Source organism: Euprymna scolopes, chromosome 20 (genome assembly GCF_053919585.1).
Source record: "Euprymna scolopes isolate OS-2025 chromosome 20, ASM5391958v1, whole genome shotgun sequence".
In the NCBI taxonomy this organism is placed as follows: domain Eukaryota; kingdom Metazoa; phylum Mollusca; class Cephalopoda; order Sepiida; family Sepiolidae; genus Euprymna; species Euprymna scolopes.
Window position 1 is genome coordinate 12,309,200 of NC_136501.1, and position 22,201 is coordinate 12,331,400.

General features: G+C 33.6%; 1 protein-coding gene across 3 annotated transcripts in view; it reads right to left on the bottom strand.

Moving 5' to 3' along the window:
- The window catches only part of LOC145241328 (G protein-activated inward rectifier potassium channel 3-like), a 546,410-nt gene that overhangs the window by 77,327 nt on the left and 446,882 nt on the right, over positions 1 to 22,201 (bottom strand). For 2 of the 3 annotated variants that reach the window (XM_080104161.1, XM_080104160.1), the window contains one exon: positions 3,355 to 3,489. The exons of the other annotated variant lie outside the window; for it this stretch is intronic. The gene's annotated coding sequence lies outside the window, so the exon portion shown is untranslated. The remainder of the gene's footprint in view (positions 1 to 3,354; positions 3,490 to 22,201) is intronic. 3 annotated transcript variants of the gene reach the window in all.

Below are 22,201 nucleotides of genomic sequence, written 5' to 3' on the forward strand. Positions count from 1 at the left end.
ATTTGTATTTATTTCTGCACATGCCTAAATTCAATGCATTTTTTTAAGTCGTTTAATATTAAATTCTATTTATCTCTCGATAGCTACATCAAGAAGGAAAGCGGCTGAAGCACTAAATGTTTTAATTTCAGTTCTAGTTGATGACACTAAAGCCATTCTTTCAACTTTTGAAATCAGTACTATATATTAGGTACAATATAATATTCAATAAAGAATTGGCTTTGTAATAAATATGAAATCTCCATGAATTAAAATATATTTAACCATATTTTACAACCGTACCTGCCTCATGGTCGGGTTACCGGCGACTAAACTGGTTCCCCCACCAGATTTGTTTGGTGAGGAGAGTGGCTAGTCTCCCTGAAGGATTAAAAACAAGACCTTCCAAAGGGCGAATGAACCCTTTTTCGGGGTCAACGGCCAACTAGCATAAAAATATGGTTAAAAAAACATAAAGCAGGAGACCAGTACCCGCATTAAGCTGGTCTGTAGTTTAACTTGTTGCTGGCTATCTTGCTCTTGCTTGTTGCTTGATCTCAACATTTTGAACCGAGAGAAAGAGACTTAGCTATCGTACAAAGCTAAGACTCTGTAACATCATCTGTGTATAGATACTCCCTCAGGCATTTGTCTATAAAAATGGTCCTGTGTCGATGGAAAAGTCGTGATGCATGGAGGCTTGAAATGCTGGAAGCATGTAATTGATCTCAACGATCGTCTTCAGTATCATGCCTGCTTGAGCATGTGAATTCACCGATAGGACTAAAAATAAAAGAAGTCAATTTTGGGCCCATGGACTTTAAGTGTCTGAGGGAGTGGCACTCGTCTGAAAAGACGTTGCAATCATTATATATATATATATATATATATATATAAAGCTGAGCAGAAAATAAAGGTTTGATAGAAAAGAGAAAAACAAATATTTTCTCCTTTTTTTACTTTCTCTTGTTTATTATTTGTTTATTTTCTAATTTTTCATCCTCATTGACCAGAATTCACTTTCCTAACATCATAAAGGAAGACTAAGTATCCAGATATATGTCTACTAGAAAACAATGCCAGTTCCTTCCATTTTGAGAAAAATGGTCCGATTGAAAAAAAGGATCTCCAAAAATCCCCAATAATTTGATCGTTTCTTAAGCACTTCATGTTTTAAATATTCTTTGCCTCATGTTCAAATCCAGAGGAACAAGAAAATAAATGTCACTTTCTTGAGGCATTCACTTATAATTTACGACAAGAAAAACAAGACAAAATGTTGTCAATAAAGAGAAAAGTTGCTTGGTAAATTGCTTCATGGTGCAAAATATTCAGAAAGCATAACTACACTTCCAGAGAAATCCGGCTGCACCAATCTTCTGCACTTATGATCATAGGAATCCATGAAAAATTCTATGAAAAGCTAATCACCCAATTTTGAGAAAATCACAAGACAAATGAACAATTAGTTTCCCCTCTACTCAGTTATTTTCTAGAAACATTAGAAACCAACAATTTTAAATTCATTCTGATTTATTTACAAATTATGACAATTCATGGCGATTAATAGATTAATAGTACAATTGGTTTCTTATAATTTCAACAAGTTTGTTTTTTATAATTCTTACAGATTTTTTTTGTCTGTATGAATAGAAATCAATTTTTTTACCTTAAATATTATCTCCCTTTGTTTTGTTGGAATTTCATTAACATGGACACATGTCTTATATCAATTCGTAAAATTTCAATATAATTTCAAACAAAGCTATTTATTTAATCTACAGGAGTTGCATTACGTTCATGCCATCAGCCATGACCGGGTAGAAATCTGAAGCAATTCGCACTTGTATTGTTAGTATCGCCTACACTGAAGATTGAACCTTCAACCTCCACAAGAGTGTCACTTACAGCTGAATTTTTTACTTTGTACTTTATCCATTATGGGTCTTTCTGGACAATTCTAGTACGAAATTTAGGAACTTTAAACCTATTCTTGTTTTTTGATGCATAACTTTATTATTTATCACTATCGATGCTTCCATTTAGTCTCGAAAGACAAAGGATACCCCCTGTAGGGACAGCAGTGTGTGTAATTGTGAGGCAAGGGTTAGATAATCCTCAACCACACCTCCCCTGAATGGGCACTGCTCTAGTTCAGTGGCAAGAAATTCAGAACGACTGGAGACAATGCTGAGATAAGCGAAGAGCACATACAACACCTGGAATTCCCAAATAGTCACCCATTTAGTACTGATCATGTTCAACGTTGCTTAACGACATAATCACGTTGGATCATCAAAGTTAAACAGCTTATCACTATATGCCACTAGTTACTATTACAGATTATTATATAATTAAAAAAAATTGATGATGAAAACAAAAAATGAATAAATTACAACATTTATTAATCCATCAAAATCACGACTTCAAAGAAAATCTTTAACCCATGTCTTTTCAAAGGTAGACTCTCTTCGTCAGAAAATAAAAATTAATGAAAATGTATCACTTGGTAACATAAATTTGAAAATATATTTCAAAAATATATAAAAAGTGTATAAAAAAATTTATTATAATTCCTTGTTGTAATTTTTTGATGGATTAATAAATATTGTAATTTATTTAATTTTTATTTTCATCATCAAATTTTTCTTTATTTTTTTAATTGCTCTATCTAGTATACTGAGCTTTCTATTATTACGATAAGTTCTAATATTAAAGATTATATTCATCTTTGTAATTTAAATTATATATATATATATATTAATTTATTAGGTTCAAATATATTGTAAACATGGAAAAAAAACAATATATTTTTGAAAAGTGCTCAATATGTGTGTATAGCTTTAATATAAATTATATAAACATTGTAAGGAGTCTACGCGGATCGATTAACGTTTCGACACTTCCATGTCATCTTCAGGACTTCGGAGTCCTGATGATGACATGGAAGTGTCGAAATGTTAATCGATCTACATAGACTCCTTACAATGTTTATATGATTTTATTTATCTTACATATAATAGAACTTTCCAATCCTCATCTCAAAACATTCAGAAATATAAATGGATTAATTCTCATAAAATGATTGTTTAATTCTGTCTTTTTGTTTTTGTTTTTATTTTCTGTTTTTTTTTTTTAAAAAGATAAATCAATATTTTAAGATGTAGAATGTTTAAAAGATGCACCAATCACCATGCTTATTTAAATGTGTTGTTCAAAGTGTGGACACCATGACAACACAGTTTCCACCCGTTTGTTACCAAAGTTAATGACAGGTGAAACCAGGAAACTCTTCTTCAGGTTGTGTGATTGTTTATATGTTAAAAAAAAAGAAAGAAAGAAAGAAAGAAAAGAAAAGAAAAAGATTTTACGTACCAGTAGCAGATTCCAATGAACAAGACTGTCACCGGCAGTTGATATCCATAGAAAACGGCTTACTTCCTTTACTGTATGGAGAATCACCCATGGAGAATAAAGTTAGAACCCAAAAAATAGAGATACAGGCCAGCCCTGCAAACAACATTGACACATTGTTGTAAAAGTATTTACACTAACAAAAAAAAAAAAAAGAAAGAAAGAAAAAAGAAAGAAAAACCCAAAAAACAAAAATACAATCTTGAAAGAAGAATACAAAGTTCTGTACACATATATATGTATATATGGTTTGGGTAAACTGCTTGATTAATAGAGTGAGATCTTCTTCTTACCCAGTGGGAAACAATTGCTTAACTGAGGTAAGGTTTTTTTAACACAGGTGGGGAATAGGAGAAAAGAAAGAAAAGAAGAAAAAGAAGAAGAAAAAAAAGAACCACTGTTGTTGATGAGATCGACCTACTGCAAGCGAGCTCATATAATAACCACCCAACTGATCAACCCAACCTCTATTACTCGTCTGCTCCCGCCCCACTGCCCTTCACGAAAAAAAAAAAAAATGATGTAACGCAAGTACCTTACAGGACAGATAGGACTTCCTGTGTGCAGTGACAAAAAGAGGACCACCCACTCGCCCTCCATTTAGCCCTGCCCGGTTTGCAGCCAACCAGGCGGCCTGTTGGCCCGCCTGCTTGACTGCTGGCTACACAGACATAAAGCCAGGACATCCCTCCTGAGTGGAAAACGAGAAGGAGAGAGAGAGAGAGAGAGAGAGAGAGAGAGAGAAAGAAAGAGAGAGAGAGAGAGAGAGAGAGAGAGAGAGAGAGAAGGGGGGGTCAAAGCATGTTTGCTAGTATGGGAATTTGTCTTACTAAAAAAATTGTTAGGTGCCAAAGCAGATGATATAGAAGGTATATGCATCAAAGTTTCAACATGGAAATTGGTTGACACATCGGGTTGACCCTAGAAGACGACTAAGGGCATTGGTTGAACCCAAGAGCAAGATATTTTTTTTTTTTTTTTTTTTTTAAATCATTAAAAGTCATTATTTCAGAAAGAGAACGAACGTGGGTGTCGAGATGGTTGGCGATTACATAATTTGGGGGGGAAAAAAATTAGAAGGGCGAAGAAAGTGGGGTCTCGTTTTACGCCAGCAGCTGAATAAGGATAGAAGAAGAAGAAGAAGAAGAAGAAGAAGAAGAAGAAGAAGAAGAAGAAGAAGAAGAAGAAGAAGAAGAAGAAGACGCTCAACCAGTATAATTACACGAGAAAATGACATCAGAGAAGTTAGGGAGAAAATGTCTATCAGCGTCGAGAGAAAGAAAGGATAGTGCACATACTCCTCAATCCAAAATTATATTAAAAAAATAACCTTTGAACTTTTTCAAAAAGTGCAGAGTAATTAATAAAAATGAAAGTGATGTCGCTTGATTATAACAAAGATGCAGGTTGGAGATAAAAAACAAAAACAAAACAAAAAAAAAAAATAAAATAAAATAAACAGGCAGACGTGCCTGTTTTTTTAATGTTTTTTTTTGTATCTCCAACCTGCATCTTTGTTAACAACCAAAACTAACAGATTTTCGTCTATTATTTTATTATTAGAATCCTTTGAGATGTGTCAACCAATCTCTATGTTAAAGCTTTGATGTACTTACCTCTTTCCCCCAGAAGAGACGTTGCGAACATGTCTTTGCTTTATCGTTATTTTCATGGCAAATGCTCGTCTGAGCTCCAATCTATACTCCTCTCTCGCCAAACTTTCACGCAAGTCACTAGTCTAGCTGAAACCACTATCAATAATTTCCCCCACTCTTTATCTGTGCCTAAACCCAAACGTAGATTCCATGAACAAAGTTTCTTTCTTAGAACTGCACGCCTGTGGAACTCTCTTCCATTTCCTTGCTTTCCAGCTGACTACAATATGGTCGTCTTCAAGTCCAACAAAGACAAATTCTTTAGGAGCCGTTCTCTTAAGTAATCCAATTTACCAAATTTCAACTACTAAAGATTACTACAATATTGTTCCATTGACTACTGTATACTCTTTAACTCTTATCCTCGAGTGGTCTCTGGGCCTTGATAAGTGGTGCCTCTTTGAGGGGGGGGATGAGTAATTTCTATATTTATTTATTTATTTGCGAACTGTTATCCTGGCCTTTGTCGGGTGGTTGAAGATGAAATAACAGTCCGCAAATAAATAAAGATTTCCATTGTTTGTTTTTGTGGCAAATCAACCAATTTAATGCCACATTCGGTCATAAAAGCGCCATCCTATCTCTTATTATGGTCATGTTAGGAGCGTTCTTGCATTTGAGACATAAAAATATAAACGTCCAATTTACATCCAAACAGACTACTATCCAGAGAGATTTTTACATTTTCAAGAGAAAAAAAAACTGACTAACAAAAAGAAAAAGGCCCCAATCTAGGTGAAAGCTTGCTTCATATTTCAAAAGCTATATAAATATTTCTTTTAAAGGAAAAAAACAAAAACAAACATATCGTTTTGATAAGACTATTGTTCTCATCCTGAATGTTATTTGTGCGTTTTTGATTTTTTTTTCACACATACCAAACCACGGCAAAAAAAACAAAAAAACTTCAAGAATACAAAACCATCTACGGAGCCAGCAACTTTTCTCCTTTCTTTTCCAACGTACAACATGTCTGATGAAGGCTACATCGACCGAAACATTGCACAAATAACACTCAAGATGAGAACGATAGTCCAATCAAAATAAGTAATACAAACAATCAGCCCTCATCTAAAAAATTCAGAACTATATATTTGATCTTTTTTTCACACATACGAAACCACGGGAAAAAACCCAAAAAAAACAACTCCAAGAATACAAAACCATCTACAGTGCCAGTAACTTTTCCCCTTTCTTTTCCAAGATAACATTCAACATGTCAGATGAAGGCTACACCAACCGAAACGTTGCACAAATGACGCTCAAGATGAGAACAATAATCCGATCAATACAAGTAATATAAACAATCAGCCGTCATCTAAAAGATTTAGAATTGTATATTTTGGCTTTCTTAAAATTCAAATTTAATATGTTGTAAAAGTTTTAATGAATCAAGTTCTTAATACGTTCAAATATTTAACCATGTTCTCAGTTTCCATAAGAAATCCAGGTTTGGCTTTAGAAGGAGTGCTACGACTGTACCCTTCTCTCACTTACCCCCCTCCTCCCTCAACCTGAACCCGCTGGACTACTTTGTTTGGTCATACATTGAAAACATCGCGAACATGACCTCCCACAAAACCAAAGTCAGCTTGATCGCTGTCATCCACTGAGTATTCACTGAGCTCCTGCTGGCACTTGTGGAAAAGGCATGCTCCTAGTTTCGCCCCCGTATCGAGGCTGAAGGCAGCTACATTGAATAGATGTCAGCTCTACTACATAATCAAGTTACCTAAATTAATTTTTTCAATAAAAGTTTTAAAATAAAGTTGTAGTGTTGTTTTCTTTAGGGTGACAAATTTTATCGTTCCATCCCGTATACAGCTTGATAAAGTATATGTTTTACGTTGTCAGATCTTTAAATTTTTCTTTGTATTCTGCAAAGTGAAAAACAAAAATAATTTTTCCTTGTATTCTGCTAAGTAAAAAACAAAAATAATTTTTCCTTGTATTCTGCAAAGTAAAAAACAAAAATAATTTTTCCTTGTCTTCTGCAAAGTAAAAAACAAACATAAGTTTTCCTTGTATTCTCCAAAGTAAAAAACAAAAATAATTTTTCCTTGTATTCTGCAAAGTAAAAAACAAAAATAATTTTTCTCCACAAAAATAAATCAAACCCCATGAATATATATTTGAAGATATAAAGAATTTGAAGCATAATTTGTTTTTGCAAAAATGATTGCACTCGAAAAGGGTTGATACACCATAAAGCAAAACAACCAAACTAAACACCATGAATAAATATTTGAACAAATAAAGAATTTGAAACATGAAAACTTTTTTTTCCAAAATGACCGGGTTTAGCATTAAATAACCTGAAATAGTTGATATGCCGTATTTAATTTGGTTGTTTTGTAGAGAAAAATTGTTGTTTTTGGCTTTGCAGAACATGATTGAGTTTTGCAAAGAGAAAATAAAAACAATAGGTTCCCTCTATCGAGCTAGAATATTACTTACACCTGAGAGTATCGTGTACCTCTACAAGGCTACCATTCGGCCATGCATGGAGTATTGTTGCCAGGTCCAAAAAAGAGTTTTCAATCTAATAGGTCCCACTTTGTCAACAAAGTTCCAACCCCTGACCCATCGCTACAATGTTGCATCTCTGTGCTAGTTTTACAAGTATTTTAATAGAATCTGCTCTGATGAACTCGTTGCACTTGTGCCCCCTCGACATACATATTCCCGGTAAACCTGCTTAGCAACAAAATCTCACCCTTTCCCTGTTGAGGTCTTTAAATGCCAGGAAGCTTTCTACTTTAATAGTTTCTTCCTTTGAACAGCTAGACTTTGGAATTCCATTCCTGCTACCTATTTCCTTGACTGTACTGATATGCAGAAGTTTAAATGTAATGTAAACCAACATCTTGTTAATCTTTCGTAGGCATGGTTCCAAATAGTAGCATCTGATATAAAGGTGAGCAAAAAAAAAAAAAAGATACCAATGTTTGGTGCATTTCAGTCAGGAAGCAAATATCTTCAGTCGGCCTGATCTAATCGCACCAAATATGAATTAGTTCAACTAAGGTGTGATTCGGCACTCCAAATGCTTCAAAATTTGGGTCTCACCACCGGAAGTAGTTAAAGGACAATACCAATATCATCATCTTTTAAAATTTAAGTCATTGAATTAATTGGAAGATCATTAGAGGAGCCTTGCTAAATAAATGAATGTAATTTCTAACGATGTCAGTTCTTATGCAATTTGCAATGTTAATCAGGAGAAAGAATTACAACTGAAATATCAAAGTTTAAAAGTTAAATGGCTTAAAGCAAATCGGTGAGGATAGCTTTAAAAAAATAACTGTTTTTAAATTTCAAAAAGAACATTTTTCTTAATAACAGAACGGTGCTAATTTACGTATGTGCCATTTAAATATCAAGTGACATTAAGAAAAATTGTAACTACCAAAAGTCGTATGTGTAAAGTTTTTCTTGAAACAGAAATAAAGTATTTATTTATTTGCAAATTGTTATCCTCATCTTCATAGTTGCTATTTCACCACATTTCAGCCATCTCATCCTCTGACCTTCTTCAGGTGATTAAAGGCGGTGGGATAGGAATGCTGGATCTCATAAATGTATCCCCAGTAATTACTGCCTTCCATAGTTGTTGTTGTCTCAACTGAACTTTTGGCCTGCTTTGGATCAGATTGAAACTGCTATTTTCGGGACCGGTGGTGCAGTGGATAGGATAGAGGCGTTGAATCTCTACAGTTCCAGGTGAGCACTGTCGGGTTAGATAGTAGTTTCAATTCTACCCGAAGCCGACCAGAGGTATAGTTGGCCAAAACGTGGTGAGACAACTATGGAAGGCAGTAATTACTGAGAATATGGTTACTAGACTCAGCATTCCTATCCATTGCAGTTAATCACCTGAAGAAGGCCAGAGAATGAGTTGGCTGAAACATGGTGAAACAAAAACAACTATAAAGATGAGGATAACAGTCTGCAAATAAATAAATAAACAAATTACTCATCTCAAAGGATTCCAATACAAAAATAATATATAAAAAAAAAAAAATTAAAAAAATGTAGTTGCAAGCAAATATTTGGTTAGAGAAGCTTTTCCAGACAAAGAATTAATTGTTGCAATCGACAGAAAACGTAATGGTCTTCTCATTGTGAGACGGAAATATATCATTGAAGAATTGAAGATTCACTCTATTTTATAAAACTGTTGTGGCATCTGAGTGGTTTGTTCTTATCACACATGGTTATAAATGGTTTAGTTGAGGTAATTGGTTTTACCTTCCTAATAAATTATAGTAAAGAACAAAATAAATAAACTCCTTTTTAAACAATAACAATGAAGAGTATTTTATTCGTAGCATGGATTGGCAGGTCAGACTGCTAAAAGGGAAGAAGTAAAAGGAAGTTCTTTTAAGGTCGTCGTCAGTCAGTAAGTACCGTGTCGTTCCCGGCTGGATAGCAGTTGTCTCAAATCGAGACCTGTCAATGCTATAGCGAGATGTCTGATGGACAGAGGAGAGAGAGGATAGGTGTTGCTAGGTTGGAGGTCCGGTTCTGACTGACTGACGTTCCCTCAAGACTTTTTAGGGAGCAGATGAATCAATGCGCCCTGTTAGCTGATAGGTCAGCCTGTGGCCGGAGAACTCAAAGGTGGGGGGCATTGATTCACCAGAGAAAATAGTTCTCTGTGACTGCTACATCGGAATCGCCCAAATTTATGAGGGCATACCATTCGATTATGCAAAAAAATATCGCAACAAAAAGTCTACATAAAATGAAGACAGAACGGCTATTTAGATGATGCAAAAGGTAATGCTTTATTCAGTATGTTAGCAGAAGTATGTAACAGAAGTACACATCATGATTCTGGGGCCATAACTGCCATGAATCACTACCAGTATTTATTTCCTTCCTAGCTAGGAAAGTGGGCTCCCTCTATCGTGCTAGAAAACTACTTATACAAGAGAGTATCCTGTACCTCTACAAAACCACCATTCATCCATGCATGGAGTATTGTTACCACATCTGAGCTGGTGCGTTTACCACTAGTTTCTCCCTCTTGGATAGGGTCCAAAAAAGAGTCTCAATCTAATAGGTCTTTGATTACTAGGCTCCGACACCGTGTCCCATCGCCACAATGTTGCATCTCTGTGCCTATTTTATTAGTATTTTAATGGAATGTGCTCTGATGAACTACTTGCACTTGTGCCCCCTCAACGTACATATCCTCGATAAACCCATTTAGCAATCACACTCTTTCACTGTTGAGGTCCCTAAATAACAGAAAACGTCTTCCCTCCTGCTACCTGCTTCCCTGATTGTACTGATATGGAGAAGTTCAAATGTAATGAATCATTACCAGTATTTATCCTAACTTGTTAAAAATTGCCTGGGCAACCCCATCGGCATTCACCAGCCAAGGTGCCTCAGGCAGTGAGCAATAAACTAACTCCACCTGAAAGATACAAAGCAAAACCTTGGAGGATGGACCTTCTAGGACTACCCAGAATGATGCCTTAGCCTGCTAGATAAAAGGCTACTGAAGTGACCCAGATTTTGCCCAACTGATTTTTGAGGTCAAAACCTCAACTGGCAAGTGTGGATCGCTACACAATAATTTAATTATAGCCTCTGAGTAAGTCCATTATTCCAGAAATAGGTATATGAGCTAATTCCATAATGCTAATAAAAGAAAAACAAGTGAAGCATGCATGGTCCCCCGTGAGTGCACAGTGAACGAGGCATAAAAAAAAAAATGACTCGGTTCAGCATTTGCCCCCTCCCCCCTATTTAGCCCCAAAGTCGCCAGGGAATGTCAAATCCTGGTGAAAATGAACAAATGGTGCAGTTTTAGGTCTTTACATACCTGCACCATACAAAAAAAAAAAAAAAAAGAAATAACTAAGTCCATCATTTATCCCTCACATTTAGCCCCAAAAGTCCCCATATTTAAATTCAAGTTCAGCACTACACAAAACTGCTAAATTGACATACACAGAAAATTTTGGAAAAATATGGTAAAATAGTTCCAAAAATGGAGCGTTTTTATTAGCCCTAAAAGAGACCCAAGAGTTATCATGAAGTATAGACAAACAAAATTATAGAGAAATCAGTTAGTTTAAAACTTTTCAGAAAGTTTTATAAAAATCCAAGGCGTCAATTTTTTTTTAATGAGCACAAAAGTGTCAATTTTAGCCATTTTAACCCGAAAGGCACTCCTAGGGGAGGCAACCGAAGTTATTTCAGAAAATCCGTTCAGTTACTTTTTTATTCATGTCATGCTTAATGTTTGTGCAAAATTTTTTTAAATTCCCAGACGTAGTTATTGAGAAAAGTGCGGACGGCCGAACAGACAAGGGTGAATTTACAGGTTCACCTTCCTTTTGTCGAGGGACCAATAACTGATTTCAGTCGTGAAAATAGGTTTGAATGCTCAAGTTAAACTACTTTATTAAAAAAAAGAATGAATACTAGATGACTTAATTGAAAACTCAAAATAATCAATGAGATTTTTCAACATAAAATTTTTTTTTAATTAAATCTATTACATGATCAGGGAGAAAATGTTTTATTCGTTTTTTTTCATCTAATTTTTTTTTTATTTTTTACTTGGGAGTCACCACTTATCAAGGCCCAAAAGCCACTCGAGGATAAAGGTTAATGAGTGCAAAGTGGTAGTGTAATAATCGTTAATGGTGTAAATTGGGTAGAATTTGACTATTTATAGGGACGGTTCAACAAGAACTTGTTTACATTGGATTTGAAAGCTCCATGTTGTATTCAACTGGGAAGCAGGCTAGCGGAACAGTTTTGCAGAAGTGGACAGTTCTGGGAAAGAAACTTTGTTCATGAAATTTGTCTGAAAAGGTTTTGAACATTTTACTGGCAAATTACAGACACATTTTTTTTAAGTAATGATTCACCACTTATCAAGGCCAAAAACCACTTGAGGATAAACGTTAATGCTATAGATTGTCGGTTTAATGATGAAAAATATCATGATAGGATTGAAAATCATTAGTAAAATGAACAATTAATTACTTATGGGGTTTGTGACAAGTATTTGAAGGTGGCCAAAAAGGAAGCAGTTCCATAGTAATGTAGTCCACAGATGGGAAGTTCATGGAAGGAAAATATGGAAATTCCGCCTGATGCTAGGCACTCAGAGGAAAAAAAGGAAAGCTATTTTCAGTTGTGATAGGAAGATGAGTTCTCGCTGTGAAAGTTTTACTGGGATAAATCCAAGATTGAATCTCAGTTGAGCAGTTTCCATGGAAATAACGATAGAGTAGAGAGAGACTAGCAACGTCTCTTCTGTGAAAAAAAGGAGCTGTAGGGATGAGAAGACACCCCACTAGTGTTGGATAGATGACGGGAAACACCGGAAAATATAGGATGTAGGTGCACACACACAATGGCAGAGATCGGACGATTACTGAGCGATGATGTCAATCTATATTATTTTAATTGGAATTCATTACTGAGATGAGTATTATTTATTAATTTTTTTATTGCAGACTATTATCCTCATCTTTTCTTCGTTGATTCATGACGTTTCGGCCAACTATTCCTCTGGCCTTTGTCAGCTGGTAACCGTGACGGATAAGAACTCTGAATCTCCTGACTGCATTCATTGCAATTACTGCCTTCTGTAGTTTTTGTCTCACCACGTTTTTGGCCAAGTAAGCCTCTGGCTGGCTTTGGGTAGGATTGAAACCGCTATCTTCAGACAATTATCGCCTGGAACCATAGAGATTCAATGTCTCTATCAACTGCGCCACTGGACCTGAATCCACGTTTATTTATTATTTGATCTTCCATAGTCGGCTCCGTACTGAATGGTATATATATTATTCAATTGTAATTCATTATTGAGATGAGTATTATTTATTAATTTTATTTTTATTGCGGACTATTATTCTCATCTCAATCTACATTCAATATTTTTTTATTATTATTATTCAATTTTCACCCCAAACAAGACAAAGTGCCACTTTGAAGTAGGGGGCTACTATCAGGGACATAAGTTGCAGGGGTATTATGAAGGGAGATGAGTAGCAAGATGTCTGTTCACATAACACTTGAACTTCTGCATGTCAGTACAGTTGGGAAAGCAGAATCCCGGAAGGGAGTTCCAAAGTTCTGCAGTTCTGGGGAAGAAACTATTGGAATAGAAAGCCTTCTTACACCTAGGGATCTCTACTGTAAAGGGGTGGGATTTAGCTGCTTGTCAGGTTTGTCAGGGGTATTTACGTTGAGGAGGTACAAGTGCTTGTAATTCGTCAGTTTTTTCAGCATTGCCTGTCACCTATCCAACAACAGATTGCAAGGTTAATTTTGTAATTGTGAAGCAAGGGTGCTGCAATCTCCAACCTCTTCTGAGTCGGCACTATTTGATTTCACTAGCAAGTAGAAATCGAGGATAACTGGAAACAATGTTGAGATAAGCACCTGGTATTTTCAAATGATCACCTATTTTCGTACTGACCAGGCTAAACTTTGCTCAACTTTGGTGATCTAACAGGAATTGATGTGTCAACGTAATAATGCCCACTATTAAGTTTAGTTATATATACTGCAATCACTGGATGGATTAAATGGAAGCTATTATTTACAGACTGTATACTTTAAAAATATGAGCCTATAAATAATTTTTAAAAATCCACATTTAAAAAAAAACACCTACAAAAAGTTTTCTTTTTTTTTTTTACTTGGAGAGTCACCACTTATCAAAGCCCGAAGGCCACTGGGTTAAATGTTGGACAGAAGGTAAAACAAGATCAGTTACGGTGGAACTAGAGTTAAAAAAAAAAAAAAAAGCACTTTCATAAAAAAGAAGTATAATAAATATAATATACTTGGCTCTAAATGACCCAAAAAGTGTTGTTGAACCATAAAACAAAATCAATTCAATCAAATGTTATCCAAAGAATAATAATTATCGATTTTAGCACTAACAAGGATGAATTCAAGATCGAATCTCAGCTGAACAACTTCCATAAAATCCCACACTGTCTATCGGTGCCTAAACCATAACATGGATTCCATGAACAAAGCTCTTTTCCTAGAACTGCCCGCCTGTGGAAATCTGTTCAGCTAGTCTACTTTCCAGCTGACTACAATATTGTTGTCTTCAAGTCCAACATAAACAAGTTCTTATTGAACCGTCCTCATAAATAATCTAATTATATCAAATTACCATGACAAACGATTATTGTGCAACTGTTTCAATGACTACTGTACACACATTGACCCTTATCCTCGAGTGTCCTCCAGGCCTTGATATGTGGTAATCCCTTTACCAAAAAAAAAATAAAAAAATAATAAATAAATCATTCCTGTGAAAAAAGGGGTTGTAGGGATGAGAAGAAGCCATCTCGCACTAGATTGCAAAGTTAATTTTGTAATTGCGCAGCAAGGGTTTCACAATCTCCAATCACACCCACACTTCTGAATCGACACTGCTCGATTCCACTGGCAAGGAGAAATTCAGAACAACTGGAAACAATGTTGAAACAAGCAGAGAGCACCTTATGCAACTTTTATCCCAAGAATAATGACCTATTTTAGCACTGACTAGGCTCAACGTGACTTAAGTAAATACAATGATTTTAGCTGTAACCATTGATTCCAAATAAAAAAAAAAATTTTAATAAAAAAATGTGGTTCGTAGGAAACAGCATGGGCACGAGTTAGCATATAAAAGAATGACAATATTAGAAGGAATTTTCAATAATTTTCAATTATATTACGTTTATTTACCAACATGATGTGCCATACAAGATGGCAGGTATTGATATCCTTAATTTTCGAAAGTATCTCTTCTTCAGAGGAGATAAGAAAAAGTCGATCTTTATTAGAGTTGCTTCCTCTTTGTTAACCTATTTTTTCACAAATACGAAACAATAACCATAAAATAGAGACTAACTCAAAGAATACGAAAAAACTACAGAGCCACTAACTTTTCTCTTTTCTAAATAACAACCAACATGCCTGAAGACGGTCAAAGGACAATCCGATCAAAACGTTGCACAAATAACACTCAAGATGAGAACAATAATCCAATCAAATACAAGTAATATAAACAATCATCTAAAAAATTCAGAGCTTAAATATTACAAGGAATTTTCAATTATGTTATGTTTATATACTACCATAATGTGTCATACAATATGGTAGGTGTTAATGTCCCTAATTTTCGAATTTCTCTCCGAAAGAAGAGATACCACTCTCGAAAATTAGGGACATCAAGACCTACCATCTTGTAAGACACATTATGTTGGTAAATAAACGTATGAAAATTATTAAAAATTCCTTCTAATATCGTCATTATTCTATTATTTTTATTTTATTGTTATTTCTTTTATTTACTCGTGTCGACAGCGTTTTCTCGTGAACCACATTGATATAGCCTTCAAACATGACTCCTTTCACTCTACACACAATGCTTTAAGCAAACTACGACATCCTTCTTTAAAAAAAATCTCAAACAAAACTGAATATTTTTGATTCCGATATGAAACAAAAATATTCATTTTTTTTTTTTACCGTCTGTTTCCAAATTTGTCTGCAAATGATCCGTAATAGAATTGATCCGTAATAAAGAAGCGTGACCAATTCACTTGTGATGCGTCACTGATTTCCATGTTGACAAATTAGAATTACTAAAAACCACAGATAGAACTGTAATCACCTATCTATATATCTATAAAAGTGAACGTGTCTGTGTCTGTTTGTGTGTCTGTGTACATTTCCTTACGCAATAACTCGAGTCTACAGACTCAAAATTTCATATACAGGGATTGAGATTTGGGAAAATCGATGTGATCGGTTTTCGGCCGGAAATTTGGCTGTTAAGGGGTAAAAGTTCAACGATTTGACCTTTGAGAACTCTACCAAACTCCTCTGACAATTTTGGGTCTAAACACTTGAAATTTTAGATATAGGTTCCTTGGATATGGATCTAACTTAATAACTTGATTTGAGCCCAAAACAATAAATGTTAAGGGGTCATAATAGGGGTCAAAGCTAAAAAAGTTGACGTTTTTTTTTTTTGCTCAGCATACACCTCCAAGCACCCGGGCAACGCCGGACCGAAATGCTAGTATATCTAGAAAAATGAATGTGTCTGTGTGTCTGTGTATATTTTTCTATGCAATAACTCTGTCAATTTAAAGTCTACAGACTCGAAATTTGATATACAGGGTACTGAGATTTGGGAAAAGCTATGTGATCGGTTTTCGACTAGAAATTTGGCTGGTAAGGGGTCAAAATTCAATGATTTGACCTTTGAGAACTCTACCAAATTCCTCCGACAATTTTGAGTCTAAACACTTGAAACTTTAGATATAGGTTCCTTGAACATGGATCTTACTTAATAACTTGATTTGAGGCCAAAACAGTAAATGTTAAGGGGTCATAATAGGGGTCAAAGTTAAAAAAATTGACCGTTTTTTTTGTCTTTTTTTTGTTTTTTTTTTTTTTTGCTCAACATACACCGGGCAACGATGGGCACCCATGCTAGTAACTTTATAAAAAAAACTTTTTTAACATTTTTTTGATTCTTTCTTTTTACAGACTTCCAATTGATTTTAGTATCTCTATCTCATGGGACTACACATTATATACACACACACATATATACATACACACATATATATTTAAATACATCACTTGTTTTTGTCTTCCTACCTCTACATTTAACACTTACTTTATACATCACTTAAACAAAGCTTCAAACAAACTACATTTCATTATATATATATATATATATATATATATATATATATATATATATATATATATATATATATATACTAGCTGTACCCGGCCACGCGTTGCTGTGGTTCAGTTTGTTAAAATGGGACACATTCCTCAAGAAAAATTGCATTTTGTTCGTTTATTTACTTTTATTATTTTTTGCAATTTTTTTAATCAATAAAAGTTGTTATTTTTCCCCCTCCAAAAAAGATGAATTTTTTACCATAAATTGTTAGGTGAAAGTTTTTTTTCAGGAAAACTTGCACTTTTGTTTTTTTAAAGAAATTTGGCAGTAAACGTTTCTCTTTGAAAACGGAATTTTTATTATAAAAAGAACAAATGAATGCTTTACATGAACACTGTAAATAGTTATGTGAATGTAGAGAAAAGTTTGATTCTTTTTTTCAAGAGAATGTACAAATTATTGTTTTTTTTAATAGATGTTCAGAAAATAAACAGAAAAATACTTCCATCATTAATTATGCAAAAAAAAAATATAAATAAAATGTTGATTTAGTGTTTCAACATTATGCTTATAAATTACGATAAAACTTGCTGAGTATGCGCTGTTTTATGGTTGTTGTAAAACTGGAACAGAAACTTAAATTTCACTTCGTTTTAATCTTTCTTAATTTTTTAATTGTGCCCCCCCCCCAAACGAATATAATCAAAACAGTAACATTCAACAATTGTACTTTATGTATATAAAACACAAAATATTTATAAAAAAAAAAAAACGTTAATAACGAAAGGGAAATAATTCCATTTTTAAACGAAAAAGTCAGTTTGGTATATCTTTTTGTTATTTTTTACATAAGTCCAGGTTACCATTCATATTGGAAATGTCGACATTTATAGGTTGTCGGGTACGTTTACAACGAATAAACACTCCAATCTAGTAAATGTATCAGAATTTTTGTAGTAATTTTTTACACCCCTATCACGAAACTGCGAATAAAATATAAAAAACTCGTAATTTCTCTTTTAAAAGTGGGTTGTTTATTTTCTTTATGGATTATACTTCCAAAATAAACTATTAAAGTTGTTTTAAAAGTAATAGAAATATTTTTTTTATTTTTTAAAAAACAGTAATGAATTTTACGAACTTTTAAAATTTAAAAATCTATCAAAATTTTTCTATTGATTCTATTTTTACGATATTTTCTTGTGAAATTTTATGCTCTTTCCAATAAACCGAATATAATATTTTAGACAAATGTTTTTTTTAATTCACCCCCCATTTTCAAGTGTCTATTAAAAAGTAAATAATTAATTTACTCACCAAAGTTTTATGTATCACAAATTGAAGAGGAAAAGTCAATAAGTAATATATTCAAATTTAAAACAAAAAAAGTAGTGTTTTTTAGAAATTTACCTGTAAAGTTCGAAGTTTAAAACCTTTTTTATTTAAACCACGTTGTTTGTTTTTTCTTTTGTTTTTTTTATGAACCCTTGGTCCTTGCTCCTTTAATTGAAAAAAAAAATTAGGGCTTGAATTACATTTTTCGAGTAGTTATGAGCTTGGAAAGACAGGGGGTCGAATAATTCACACCTCCCATTTTGAAATGTCTATTAAAAAGTAAATTATTTACTCACCAGAGTGTTATATATCACAAATTGAAGAGAAAAGGTCAATAAATAATATATTCAAATTTAAAACAAAAGAAAAGTAGTGTTTTTTAGAAATTTACCTGTAAAGTTCGAAGTTTAAATCCTTTAAAAAAAAAAAACACGTTGTTTGTTTTTTCTTTTGTTTTTTTTTTAATGAAACCTTGCGTCCTTGCTCCTTTAATTGAAAAAAAAAATTAGGGCTTGAGTTACATTTTTCGAGGAGTTATAAGCTTGGAAAGACGGGGTGGAATTATTCACTATTTTTCACGAAATTTCTGACACACCTACCAATCTACTCATGTTAAGAACGGCTTTCGGAATAGACACCCCTAACCTTGCCAGCATACCCGAAAAGCTATAAAAGTTGACGTGTCGAATGTGAATGATGAGTTGGACATAATGTAAAAATGTACCGAATTTAAAAGGGAACGAAATTCAAATTTCTGTTCCATTTTTACAACAACCGTAAAGCAGAGCATTCTATGCAAATTTTACCTAACTTACTGTATTAATGCTATTTTTTTTAAGCAAAAAAAAAAAAAATATTTAGGTTCGGCTATAAATTCCTAAACTCATTTCACCCTAAATAATTTAGGTGACTGAAATAGGAATCTAATTGAATCTTTAATTTCCTGAATAGTATGCGAGAATTCATTTTTCTTCGAGTTATATCGAATTCATTAATACGGACTTTAGGGGCTTTTTTCGTAATGTTACTGTAAAAATTATTTTTTATTGTTACAGATTATGATTATGATGCTTTATTTATATAAAAAAAGCAAAAATAAATTATTGCGTTTTTTATTTACTACTGAAAACCATAACTTTAGTAAAGGTATTTTTTGTTTAAACAAAATAAAACATTTTCACTAAGAGTTAAGTGAAAATAATTAGTTCATTATATTCTGCGATCATTATTTAATAAATACTGCAATTTTCATTAAAATTGGTTAATTTTCTAATTTTTGGTGAATTTTTAAGTAAAGGGAGAGGTCAAAATGTTTATACACTTTGAGCGTCAGCATTCATTTTATCTGTACCTACCATTTTTCGATGAATATTTGATAGGAAAGCGACCATGTGTGGTTAATTTAAATTAAATTTCAATCACATGGTTACATTATCAATAATCATGTGATTAAACCCATTGAAAATTTACAGATATTGTAAACACATTCTGTTTACATTAAGCCTGTAGTGTTTTTTTAGTGATGCAGTTTTGGCAACTAAGATTTAAAAAAAACCCGCAATCAGGAGAAAGAAATGTCCAGAAAATCGCTAGATTTTTAACTTTTATCATCTGAAATTTTCAAAAAATTGCTAATCCCCCCCCCAACTCCATATTTTAACTTCCTAGCATAAGAAAATTATAAATATAGTATATTCAATATATAAAATGTTCCGTGTTTTCTCAGTATATGTTTCTGGAATTATATTGAAGCGGTTAGCTCCACAGAAGGCTTACATATTTTATCAGTTAGTTTTACCTGTTTTTTCAGAGAGGGTATTTTTTTTTTTTTTGCAGAAAACAAATCATAAACTCAAACTTTTTATAATAAAAGTTAAATTGAAATATACTGCAAATTAAACATCACAATAATGGTGCAACATATTTTGAAATTAGAAAAATAAAAAAACAAAAAACTTTGTTTTAGCATGTTAAAAGTATTTAGGTTGGTAGATAATTAAATTCTACTGTATTGGTATGAGTTTTTTTTTTTTTGCTGTTGTTTCTATCGTATTTTAAACTAAACTTCAGAGGTTGGAATGCCCCCCCCCCACCTAAAATGTACTTGCATATTACTTAAAACTTTTACCCAGTCATAGTTGATGGAGCAAGAGCATGCTACTTTGTAGATCAAAATAAAGGGTGCTGTTAAAAATTCTGTGCAAATTCCAGAGTTCGACAGAAAGATTCCAGAGTTTGACAGAAAGATTCCACAGTTTGACAGAAAGATTCCAGATCAAATTGCAAATACGTTTCTGCAGCTTATCAAGAACTTCCCCTCACATGGAAAAGACATTCATCAGCGTAAATACGATAACATATGATACAAATAAAATTGTATGCATATACAGTATAACCACATTCCTATGCTAGTTCTCTTTAGATTATCAAAGTTAAGCAATGTTGAGCTTCATCAGTATTATATGGGTGACCGCCTGGGAATATCAGGCACTGTATGTGGGAGGACACTGACATTTCCCTGCAAAAGCTAATATCATTATCTCTCCTGACTGAGGACCACTTAATTATTTAAGATTTTCTAGAGACTTACTCCTTCAGAGCTAAACCTACCCAGAATGAATGCCACATCAGATACCAGTGTCATATATGGTGTCGATCAGGTGTATAGACACTAGTGTTGGGACGATTAATCAGAATTGGAATTGAAAAAATTTGTGTATATTTTCCGATGCTAAAAACGATTCTTTTAATTGTTTGTTTTTATTGAATTAATTTGAAATTATTTGGAGATGAGTAAATTTGTATAATTTATTTTAATTATTTGGACTTTTATCCCCATCTTCTAGTTGTTGTTTTCTATGACGTTTCGGCCAATTATTCCTCTGGCCTTCGTCAGGCAGTAATTGCTGTGGATGTAGTTGGAGGATTCGACATTCCTATCCCATTGCAGTTAACCTGATGAAGGCCAGGGGAATAATTGTCTGAAACATCGTAGAAAGCAACAACTAGAAGATGGGGATAATAGTCCAAATAATTAAATAAATTGTTTGATTTTGTTTAAAACTTAATTTTCCATGACTCATATTAATCATGAGATGGTATTTATTTTAAACTATGAATAAAACAAAAATCTATAGATGACCCCGCCACACACACACGCACGCACACACGCACACACACACACACACACAAATTTTTTTACGTTTGTGAAAATATATGTACATATCTAATGGGTTTTTGAGGTAATCCGACTCTCACCTTAAATATCTATCTTTAGAAATTTAAAAAGAATCAAAATCAGGAAAAATACTGGAATCATTAATAGACACTAGATTTTTTTTATTATTATTAAAATCAATCATCAATGAATTCATGACTAGCTTTGTGTAGAAATTGACTCTCGTCTTTTTTGTAGAAGTAATTACAGTACGTTCAACAGCATTCCTGCCTGTATTTTGCACCTAATGAAATCCGATTGGTCAGCTGTGACGATTACCTGTCTCGTACTGTCCGCGATCACATCATGCTATTTTAAAACAACTAATGCATAATCATAAACAATTGTCACCATTAGTTCGAAAGGATTACATAGAGTAGGTGGCTGACAATGTCTTATTTGCTGTGGAAGTCATCAAACACGCCCCCCCCCCCAACCCCAATACTCCTGAAATTTTTAAAAGGTCCGACTTAAGAAATCTTCCAATAATTTGTACATACTATATCTAACGTAATGATAATAATAAAATTTTGCTCAATTTCCACTGTTACTAAGGTTGTGGTGTGTCCACCCTAGGGATAATAATGAACTCTTTTTCTTTTCTTACCGCAAAGCCGGGGAAAATATATCTTTTGGTGTTAGCACACAAGTCATACACACTTTTCAGTCGGACTGGCGTATAACCACACTCTTTATTTGTTGTATTTATTCTTTCTGCTTAATACATTTTTTTCCCATTAAATACTGAGTTGTGTCTTTTTTCCGGACCTTTAATGGGTTGGTTGTTTGGTTGTTTTTGTTTTACGGCATATCAACCCTTTTCAAGTTATTTAATGCGAAATCCAAAGATTTCTATTTAACCCATAGTTGGGACCCTAACAGGTACTACCACTCTGGGTCAGA